Here is a 12,108-nt window from a genome sequence, read left to right as displayed (position 1 = left end):
CTGAAGGAAGTCCTCAACATCAGGAGGGACATTGTGGCACAACAAGGGGCCCCTGCCACTAGCCTGGACGATGAACTGCCCACCACCTCCGCCGGTGCTAGTGGACAGGAGGCACCGCCACAGGATCACCACACCAGCACCCCACCCCCTGAAGAGGGAGAACCAACTCGCAAACGGTCCCTGAGATCCAGGACAAAGACAGAGAACGATGCCAAGACCCCCGCCAAGAAATGAGACAGCCCTGAATGTCATCCTTTTGTCCCACTTTGTCACCCTATCCATCCTCAAACTGCCCCAGCTCCACTTCCTATGCCGATTTGGGCAATGCACCTGTGAGACTAATCGTCTGAACTCTGCCATGGACATTCCTCCACCATCACCCCTCACCATTTTACAACACCCTCCAATATTGAGCACTTAAATAAACACCCTTTGAGCACAAAACAATCTGGAGTCTGTCTGTGATTTCGAAATAGTGTATTAGCAATTACAGTGTCAAAATGCTCTTTCAACTGTAATGTCAACATGCCTATGTCACACAGCTCTAGTCCATGAGGAAACAAAGCAGATATCACACAGTGGGGCCCACATCTGTGAAATTGTAAGGGAAAGTGCCAACTCAGTGACCATACACTGGGTGAAAACGACAGACAGTAGAGAGGTAGTAGTGTTAAAGTACATGTAGTAGGCAGGTTTGTATTCTTACCTGTGTCTCACTGGAAGTATTGCAGGATCACCCAGTTCCTGTTGTCGATGTCCTCTTCTTCTGTTTCCTCGTCTTCACTGTCTGCAGGCCCTACAGCTGCCACAACACCTCCATCTGGAGCATCCTCCTGCAGTAAAGGCACCTGTCGTCGCAAAGCTAAGTTGTGAAGCATACAGCAGGCCACGATGATCTGGCACACCTTCTTTGGTGAGTAGAATAGGGATCCACCTGTCATATGGAGGCACCTGAACCTGGCCTTCAGGAGGCCGAAGGTCCGCTCTATAATACTCTGAGTTCGCCCATGAGCCTCATTCTAGCGTTCCTCTGCCCTTGTCCTGGGATTCCTCACTGGGGTCAGTAACCATGACAGGTTGGAGTAACCAGAGTCACCTGCAAATAGCGAGGGACAACTGTTAGACACACACTAACCTGTAGGGATATCCCCAGACACAGACAACCATTCCCACTGGCTTGCTTCCAGATGCTCACCTAATAGCCACACACGGTGCCTTTGGAGCTGGCCCATCACATAAGGGATGCTGCTATTCTGCAGGATGTAAGCGTCATGCACTGAGCCAGGGAATTTGGCATTCACATGGGAGATGTACTGGTCGGCCAAACACACCATCTGCACATTCATCGAATGATAACTCTTCTGGTTTCTGTACACCTGTTCACTCCTGCGGGGGGTACCAAAGCCACATGTGACACATCAATGGCACCTATAATGTTGGGGATATGTCCCAGGGTATAGAAATCACCTTTCACTGTAGGCCAATCGTCCACCTGAGGGAAAATGATGTAGCTCCGCATTTGTTTCAGCAGGGCAGACAACACTCTGGACAACACGTTGGAAAACATAGGCTGGGACATTCCTGATGCTATGGCCACTGTTATTAGAAATGACCCACTTGCAAGGAAATGGAGTACTGACAGGACCTGCACTAGAGGGGGGATTCCTGTGGGATGGCGGATAGATGACATCAGGTCTGGCTCCAACTGGGCACACAGGATTGTGGCACGATCAAGCCTGTAGGTGATGATCACATGTCTTTCCTCCATTGTCGACAGGTCCACCAGCGGTCTGTACACCGGAGTATGCCACCATCTCCTCACATGTCCCAGCGGACGGTGCCTATGAAGGACAACAGCAAGCACAGAGTCAACCAACTCAGAGGTACGTACCCACAGCTTACACAGAACACGATTCATAATCCGAAATTTGCATGTATGAGTGTTGAGGCAAGGCCTAGGTATGTGTGACGCAGTTAAAAATTAAGCCATGTGGGCCCCTGAAATGGCAGCTGCCTGACCTGTAAAGTGGGACAATGGTATGTGAGGTAACTGCGCTGGCATTGTACACCGTCGCGGAAGGCTGTCGAAGACCGCGGAGCAATTCTGCATTGGTTAACATTGGACCCCATGGGTCCCAGTAGCCAATGACGATGTACGCCGGTGGTGACGGTACGCACCGCTGCGGACGTGTGAGCCCTTTTCTATCTGTTCAATCACTCGATACCTGATCTTCGACTGGAGAGGACCTACACTGCAAGTGCTGCTGTGACCTCAGTCTGGAAGAGACAATGGCTCGTGGGTCTGGGGAAAGGGCCCCTGCCTTCACATCGGAGGAGTTGGAGAAACTCGTGGATGGGGTCCTCCCCCAGTACACGCTACTCTACGGTCCTCCAGACAAACAGGTAAGTACACTGGGAGCATGCTGTATGGGCTATGCCTGTGTGGAGTGGGGTGGATGAAAGATGGGGGGGAGATTGAGGCGTGCATGAAACGACGGTGAGTGCATGTGCCACATGGAAAGGGTAGGGATGGGGGCCAATGACTGTGATGGTGCAGTTGGTAATAACTTTTCTTTTTCCCCTGTACAATTCATGTTGGTCAGCGTCCAGGGGTCTCTCACAGACGGAGCACCCACTGCTGTAAGAGATGGGAGGACATTCGCTGCTGGAGCAAGAAGACGGCGGAGGCCCAGCTGGGGATAGCCTCCCAACATGGGAGGGGTGCCCGTAGCACCATGGCCCCCCTGATATTCAGCATCCTGGCGGTGGCGTATCGGGAGTTGGATGGGCGCTTGAGGGCATCACAGCAGCCACAAGGGGGTGAGTACACTCTCATTCAGCTGATTCAGCGCGCAGTGGAGGTGTCTGGGTGGGGGAGGTGGGCTGTGGGTTTCCCTAGGCCAGGGCGAGTGTGCTAGGTAGGTCCCCTTCTTCTGGTAGACCCTGTGTCACCTCACCCCACCTCTGTACAGTGCCAAGTACACCTAGTCAGGTTCCTGTGACATCCATGTGTACAGATGTTGGCCATAGCCTTTGTAGGCCATGTCCCAGGGATTGAGCAGTGGCCCCCAAGTGCGCGGTGTAGTGCAGGGGGATTCTGTGTCTGTCGTGTCCGCCAACGGTAGCGGTAATGCATGCACTCAACATGTCTTTCTTCTGCCGTCCCCCCCCCTTTATGTGGTCTCCCTGTTCTTGTGTGCATTAGCATAATCAGGCGGAGGAGCAGTGGCACCAGAGCAAGAGGGAGCTGCATCCCACATGGCCCTGGAGGGCGAGACTACAGACTCGTAACTCACCAGTGGGATGGAGGGTGAGGGGAGCTCCACGGCGGGGACAGGAGCTGACACTAGTGATACAGACTCGTCCTCTGATGGGAGCTCCCTTGTGGTGGCGGCCACATCTGTGCCCCCCGCATCTACAGGTACAGCCACTACCCCCCCTACCAGCACCGCCGTCCTAGCAGCCCCTCAGCCTTTGCCCCATGCCCGCTCTCCCAGGAGGGTGGGCATCACCTTCTCCCCAGGCACCTCAGGCCCTGCCCCAGTCACCCCTGCTGCCCTCAGTGAGGAGGCCATTGACCTCCTCAGGTCCCTCACTGTTGGGCAGCCTACCATTTTGAATGCCATCCAGGGTGTAGAGAGGCAGTTGCAACAAACAAATGCATTCCTGGAAGGCATTCATTCTGGTCAGGCAGCCCTTCAGCGAGCTTTTCAGACTCTGGCCTCAGCACTGATGGCAGCTATTGTCCCCGTCTCTAGCCTCCCCCCTCCAACTTCCTCCACCCAGACCCAATCCCCTAAACCCCAGCCTATCCCAAGCACACCATCAGACCAGCATGCACACACCTCAACACACAAGAGAAGCTCCGGCAAACATAAGCACCACACATGCCACAGGCACTTACGCAAGCATCAGACACATGCAGACACACCAACATTCACTGCCTCCACTGTGTCCCCCTCCTCCTTGGCCTCCCTCCTCCTTCCCAGTCTCGCCTCCACTCACACCTGCATGCACTACATCGTCAGCCACTACTTCCATCACCAGCACACACACCACCACACCCCGCTCACGTGCAGTCTCCACCCCCACTACCATTCACACATCCCCTGTGTCCTCTCCCGGTGTGTCTGTGATGCCACCTCCCAAGATACACAAACGCAGGCACACACCCACCCAACAGCCATCCACCTCACCACAGCCTCCAGAGCATGCACCTTCACCCAAAGTCACCAAACGTACACCTCCTACAACCACAACCTCTTCCTCCACTCCCAAACCCCCTCCAGCTACCCGTCCAAGTGTTCCCAAGAAACCTTTCCTGTCCACCCTTGACCTCTTTACCTCACCTCCACCACCCTGTCAGTCTCCTAGGGCCTGACTCTCCAGATCCCAACCTAGCACTTCAGCCACAACATCTCTGGGACCAGTGGTGCCAGCAGTCACTGCATTCTGGAGTGCACCAGGCAGCAGGGCAGCCAGTGTGGCAAGGAGCCACAGCACGGACAGTCCCCCACCTGTCAAGCATCAAAAGTTGACCAGTGCCCGGTGGGAGAGGGGGAAGACTCCAGCCACCAAAGCCACTCCCAGGTGGGAGTGTGGAGTCAGCTGCGACACCTTCCAAGGTGGGGAAGGGGCACAAGAAACCCGGCAAGTCTGGGAAGAGCAGCACAGCGGAGAAGACCGCCATCATCCCCGAGGCCACCGCCATCATCCCTGCCGGCCAGGAGGCCACCACCATCATCTCCGCTGGCCAGGAGGCCACCGCCATCATCCCCGCTGGCCAGGAGGCCACCGCCATCAGCCCCGCTGGGCCAGACAGGACCGTCAGCACCAGCCCTGTTGGGCCAGACAGGACCGCCAGCACCAGCCCCGCTGGGCCAGACAGGACTGCTAGCATCAGCCCCTCTGGGGCCACACAGCACCGCCAGCACCAGCCCCGCTGGGCCAGACAGGACCGCCAGCACCAGCCCGCTGGGCCACACAGCACCAGCCATGCTGGGCTACAAAGCACCACCAGCACCAGCCACTGTGGGCCACTCAGCACCGCCAGCACCAGACCCGCTGGGCCAGACAGGACCGCCAGCACCAGCCCCTCTGGGCCAGACAGGACCACCAGCCCCGCTGGGCCACACAGCACTGCCAGCACCAGCCACGCTGGTCCACACAGCACCGCCAGCACCAGCCCCGCTGGGCCAGACAGCACCGCCAGCAGCTGAGTCGCTGCGAAGGACCCTGCCGCCACAATCACCGCTGAACAGGACACCTCTGCCACAGGCACTGCTGCCAAGGACACCGCGCCACAAGCACCACTGAACAGAACACCGCCGCCACAAGCACCGCTGGCCCATGAGTGCCAAGGGCACTGACTCTACTGAGTCCGCCACGAGCAGGATGAAGCACTCTGGGCACAAAGCCTCCTCCAGAACCAGTGGAGAGATACATCCATTCACGCAGTCCTTGGCAGGATGAAGCACTATGGGCACAATGCCCCCTCCAGAACCAGTGGAGACTCTTATCCACTTGTGAGACTGTGGCTTTGCACTCCCCAGGATTGACCAGTGGGAAAACCACCCACTGTAGAGACTTGAGAGACTGTGGCTTTGCACTCCCCAGGATTGAACAGTGGGCAAACCACCCACTGTAGAGACTTGAGAGACTGTGGCTTTTCACTCCCCAGGATTGAACAGTGGGCATGGGGCCCCCTTGTGGATTTGGTGTTGTGCACTCAACCGGCTGAGGTACCCCCTGTTCCCCTTCCCCCTGAGGTGCCTGTTTTATTGCTATCTGATGCCCCTGCAGTGTTCTCTCCGTCATGTTCGGGTTTTTGAGTGTGGGCCTCGCCCATGCAGTGTGGGCCCAGTGTTCCACGGACTTCAATGGAGCAATACCTGGACTACTATTCTTGGTGTATGTATTTGTTAATAGTGTATATATATTTTTGCGTACTGGATTTTAATATATTACTATGGTTACACTCATTTCCTTTTGTCTTTGTATTCTTCCGCGTGGTTTGGGGGGTGTAACTGTAATGTATCAACATGTATTAGTGTGTGTGTTGTAGATGGTGAGGGTGGGGGTGGGGGTGTTGCGTGTTGCGTGTCTGTGTCCCTGTTTTTATTCCCTCCCCCCTCCCCTGTGTCATAGGTGCAGTACTCACCGTGGTCTTCGTCGCCGGCGTTCGTGCTCCTGGTAGAGGAGCAAGAAGATAAGGGCAGGGAAAATGTGAAGCTCTGGTTCCATGGTGTCCTGGTTCCTCATGGGGTGTGTAGAGGTGAGCATTTTCCCTTCGAAGTCCTATTTCCGCCGTGTTTTTGTTCGCGGTGAATCCGCCCCGGAAAAGGTGGTGGATTGGTAGGTTGTGATACTGTGGGCGGTACATTGTCTCCCGCCTGTCTGTTGGCAGTGACTGCCGCGCTGTTTGTTTGTACCACCTTGGAGGTCGGAGTATTAAAGTGGCTGTTCTTGTTGGCGGTTTCCGCCACGGTCGTGATTCCATTTTTTTTTCCGCCGGCCTGTTGGCGGTCTTACCGCCGCTTTAACACCGTCCGCCAGGGTTTTAATGACCACCATAGTAACATACTGACCACCTGCTGAAGAATCATCATTCATTACAGCCATTCTTTTAAAACCCGGAAGCAGTTGTGGACTTTTCTGTTTGCTAACAAAGTAAAAGTTAAGGCTGTGATACTGGAGGTGTCAACACGTTGGAACTTGACCTATTACATGTTACAGCGTCCATTTAAGCAGTACAGTCAGCTCAATGACTATGGACCCTGATTTAGAACTCAGCAGATGGGATGTCCATCACCATTGTGATGGAATAGCCCATCTGCTGAGTTCTAAATCAGGCCCTATGTCATTCAAAGAGAAAGTGATGCAATTAGGAAAGCTATGACTATGGATGCGGACAAATAGGGCCTAGTCAAAAGCTTGACACAGACGCTGCTCCTTTTGAGGTTTACACAAGAGAAGTTAGTAAAGAGGACAGTATGATAGGCCGAGCTATCCCGTTTTTGTATCTGCTACAGGACCAGCTAAAGAAGGTGCCTGAAAGGTTTGCAGTCGCAGGTGTGAACGAAAACCCAGAAAAGCACGTCTTGGTTGAAACCTTAATCCTTCACTTGGCTTGAAATGCAAGGCTGCAAAATGACATCATCTCACCCAAAGAGTACTTCTGTGCCACACTACTTAATCCACGGTACAAAATAATTCTGACCACTTTCATTCCTTTTTCTGAAGGGGGTGCTTCAAATAACTAGAGGGGGGTTGTTGAGCAAGCCAGAAACCTGGAAGCAGAACAGCTGGAACTTACAGCCCCACTCCGCAGTTCTGTGGTGCCACCTTCAACTTCCAGAGAGGGAAGTCTTGTCTCACAGCAGCCAACACCAGCAACAAGAACACTGGCAACAACAACAAAAGAAGAATCTGACCCAAACTCTGCATTGGGTTAGTTTCAAGTGGCAGGTCTTAAGTCCAGTGCAGAGGCGAAGGCAAAAGAGGTCAAACAAGTGGCTGCACCAATGATCATTCAGAGGATGTTCCAGGAGCATCTGGATGACCCAAAAATGTATATGTAGTTCAAAACCCATTGGTGTAATGGTATTAGAAGAACCGCCAATGGCCAGAGCTCAGCAGGCTGGCAATAAAGTATCTGGCTTGTACTGTAGGAGTGTTACTGCTGAGCGTCTGTTCAGTGCAGCTGGCACAGTTGTTACAGTGAGAAGCACCAGTTTCTCGCCTCAAAACGTAGCGAGGTTGACCGTGATCAAAATGAATTAAATTTCACACCACACAATTACACAATTCCTGGAATAGCACAGGAGGAGGTGGAGGATGATTAGTCAGAATCAAATGTGTTAGGTGACCAACTTGTGGGCGGACCATCTAGGTTTGAGTGTGAACTCTGCTTCCCTGACTGAGTATTCCATCATGGAACTTTTCAATTATTTATCAGTGAACTTCTTTCTCCCCCCCCCCACAAAAAAGATGTAGCTAGTAGAACATTATGGCCCTCATTATGAAATTGGCGGTAAGTGCCGCTTATCGCCATGCTGACTGCCGCCAACATAACCCGGCCGCAGCGGTATACCGCTACCCGTATTATGACCCACACATAGAAATCCGCCACTATACAGACACACACACAAGTCCGCCAGCCCAAAGGTCAGTGATAAACTGGCAGTAGCAAAACCCACACTGTTACGCCAACAGAACTATGCCCATCACGTTATGACTCACGAAACACCTTGGCGGACATTCAACCGCGGTAAACCATTGGCGGTACATACCGCCATGCAAATCAACACCACATTGGACAATTCAAACTACACACTCCTGACACACATACACACACCACACCCATACACCACTATAAAACACACACACACACATTACCCACAACCCTTTACAAATACAAAAAAATTACAACAGAGAGAGAGGTACACCAAGAGCACCCACAGAACCAGAGCCACAGAACACCATCACCCACACACCATCCATGCACCTCACAGCACACACCCCAACACATCACCCCACACACACTCACACACACCACACACACTACACCCATGGCACCACAAAGACACCCCAGGTTCTCAGAGGAGGAGCTAAGGGTCATGGTGGAGGAAATCATCCAGGTAGAGCCACAGCTATTCTGATCACAGGTGCAGCAGACGTCCTTTGCTAGGAAGATGGAGCTATGGCGGAGAATTGTGGACAGGGTCAACGCCGTGGGACAGCACCCCAGAACAAGGGATGACATCAGGAAGAGGTAGAACGACCTACGGGGGAAGGTGTGTTCCGTGGTTGCAAGACACCAGATAGCTGTACAGAGGACTGGCAGTGGACCCCCACAACTAATAACATGGGAGGAGCAAGTCTTGGCAATACTGCATCCTGAGGGCCTGGCAGGAATAGCAGGAGGACTGGACTTTGGTAAGTCAAATCTTTACTACTTTCACCCCCCTACCTGCATGCCATCACATACCCCCAACCTCACCCTCACTCCCATCACTCCACCACCTCCCATATACCCCACCATCACAACCCACTCATCCCAATACCAAGCCCTGCATGCAACATCAATGCATGGACACCCATCAGAGACCTCCATGGACAACCATCACCACTGCATGCACACTAGAGACATTCACTTAGTCAACCAAATAACAAGTGACACAAGGCAAAGCTGCCATGGTAATAACAACCATAGAGGGCAACATACCCATGAACAAGATGTCAAATGCAAAACAATAACACTGCATTTACATCCCCACAGGACCCCCACACAACATCACTGTAGAGGAGGTGCCAGCAACATCCAGTCCCCCCACAGAAGAGGCCCACAGTGATGACAGCAGCTGTGCATGCCTGGATCTGGATAACCAACTTGGCCCATCAGGGACCAATGGACAGTAGGTTACCCAGGCACAGTCCCATCCAACCACAAAGACTTCCCCCTCAGGAAACACCAAGCGGGCCCATACCACTGTCCACAGGACACGTTAACCAGCAGTGTGTTCACCACTACAGGGAGCCCAGGCAACCTCACAAACACAGGATGATCAGGGACTTGGGGTCAGTGGCAGTGGGCACACGGTTCAGGAGACAGAGGCAAAGGACAACAGGAAAGCTGGGAGGAGTGATGTGCGGCGGGGGGAGGACAGGCCCAGGGACAGACTCTCCATGAGGCACTCACCAACATCCTGGGAGCATACAACTCTTCCCAGGACACCATGGGCCAGATACTAATCAAGTTGCAGGAGACCCAGCGGCTGCAGGAGGGACAGTACCTGGGGACCAGGGAGGACCTGAGGGACATCAACACCATCCTGGTCACCATTGCAGGGGTGCTGACAGACATGGCCAATACCCTGAGGGAGGCAGTGGCACACCAACGGGCCCCTGACACTAGCCACACTGATGAACAGCCTTCCACCTCCACTGATGCTAGTGGACAGGAGGCCCCGCCACAGGAACAAAAGGCCACCAGCACCCCACTCCCTGCAGAAGGAGAACCACCAAGAAAACGGTCCCTGTGATCCAGGCAGAAGCCAGAGAATATTACCAAGACCCCCACCAGGAAATAAGACTCTCCTGAATGTCACCATTGTGTCCCACTCTGTCACCCAGTCCACCTTGAACTGCCATTTCTCCACTTCCCATGCCCCATTGGACAATGCACCTGTGATACCAATTGACTGGACTGTATCCTGGACTTCCCTCCACCATCACCCAAGCCCATTGCACATCCCCATTTACTTCTCAGCACTGAAATAAACATCCTTGGAAAAAAACAAATATGGAGTATGTCAAATGATTTAAGGATGTAGTTGTTTAACAATCTGTAGACATTGCAAATAGACCATACAGTTATGTATAAATAGGTATGACCTGTAATGTGCTGCATTCAATACACCAGGAGCCACAGGAGGGCACAAATATCTGCAAATAGACATGTTAAAAGGTACAATAAGTGGCCACAGTAGTGGGAGCAGCAGCCAGCCAGCAACAATTCACTACACAAAATAGCAATGGAAGGTGAGGTTACAGTGTCTTACCTGTGTGTCACTGGAGGTACAGTTGTATGATAGTTGTTCTGTCTGGCTACCTAGTCAGGTAAGCACCTATCAGGAGGGGTCACTGACTTCACCTGCTGGCACTGGCATCTCAGAGGCCTCCATTGTGCCCTCACACCTCTGCATTCAAGATGGCTGAGGTCTGGGGCACACTGGAGGAGCTCTGGGCACCACCCCTTGGGTGGTGATGGACAGGGGAGTGGTCACTCCCCTTTCCTTTGTCCAGTTTCATGCCAGAGCAGGGGGATCTCTGAACTGGTGTAGACTGGCTTTTGCAAGGAGGGCACCATCTGTGTCCTTCAAAGCATTTCCAGAGGCTGGGGGAGGCTACTCCTCCCCAGCCCTTAACACCTATTTCCAAAGGGAGAGGGTGTAACACCCTCTCTCAGAGGAAATTCTTTGTTCTTTGTTCCAGCTGCCTTCCTGGAACTAGGCTGACCAGACCCCAGGAGGGCAGAAGCCTGTCTGTTGGTTGGCAGCAGCAGTAGCTGCAGTGAAAATCACAGAGAGCTAGTTTGGCAGTACCCAGGGTCCATGCTGGAGCCCCGGGGATGCATGGGATTGGCACCCCAATACCAGATTTGGCATGGGGGGACAATTCCATGATCTTAGACATGTTACATGGCCATATTCGGAGTTACCATTGTGAAGCTACATATAGGTATTGACTTATATGTAGTGCACGCGTGTAATGGTGTCCCCGCACTCACCCAGTCCGAGGAAATTGCCCTGAACTATGTGGGGGCACCTTGGCTAGTGCCAGGGTGCCCTCACAATTAGTAACTTTGCACCTAACCTTCACTAAATGAGGGTTAGACATATAGGTGACTTATAAGTTACTTAAGTGCAGTATACAATGGCTGTGAAATAACGTGGACGTTATTTCACTCAGGCTGCAGTGGCAGTCCTGTGTAAGAATTGTCTGAGCTCCCTATGGGTGGCAAAAGAAATGCTGCAGCCCATAGGGATCTCCTGAAAGCCCAATACCCTGGGTACCTAGGTACTATATACTAGGGGATTATAAGGGTGTTTCAGTGTGGCAATTAGAATTGGTAAAAATGGTCACTAGCCTGCAGTGACAACTGTAAAGACAGAGAGAGCATAAGCACTGAAGTTCTGGTTAGCAGAGCCTCAGTGACACAGTTAGGCACCACACAGGGAACACATCCAGGCCACAACTATGAGCACTGGGGCCCTGGCTAGCAGGATCCCAGTGAGACAGGCAAAAACAAACTGACACTCAAGTAAAAATGGGGGTAACATGCCAGGCAAGATGGTACTTTCCTACACTCTGCCTCCTCTTCGTCACTGTCCACAAGCTCCACCGCTGCCACACGACCAACTCCAGCTCCATCCTCCTGCAGAAAAGACACCTGGAGTCTCAAAGTTAGGTTGTTCAATATGCAACATGCATTGATGATCTGGCAGACCTTCTTGGGTAAGTAGCACAGGGATCCACCTGTCAGATGGATGCACCTGAACCTGGCCTTCAGGAGGCCAAAGGTGCGCTCATTGATCCTCCTTGTTC

The sequence above is a fragment of the Pleurodeles waltl genome, chromosome 6, assembly GCF_031143425.1.
Source record: "Pleurodeles waltl isolate 20211129_DDA chromosome 6, aPleWal1.hap1.20221129, whole genome shotgun sequence".
Lineage (NCBI taxonomy): Eukaryota > Metazoa > Chordata > Amphibia > Caudata > Salamandridae > Pleurodeles > Pleurodeles waltl.
This window is presented reverse-complemented; position numbering follows the sequence as displayed.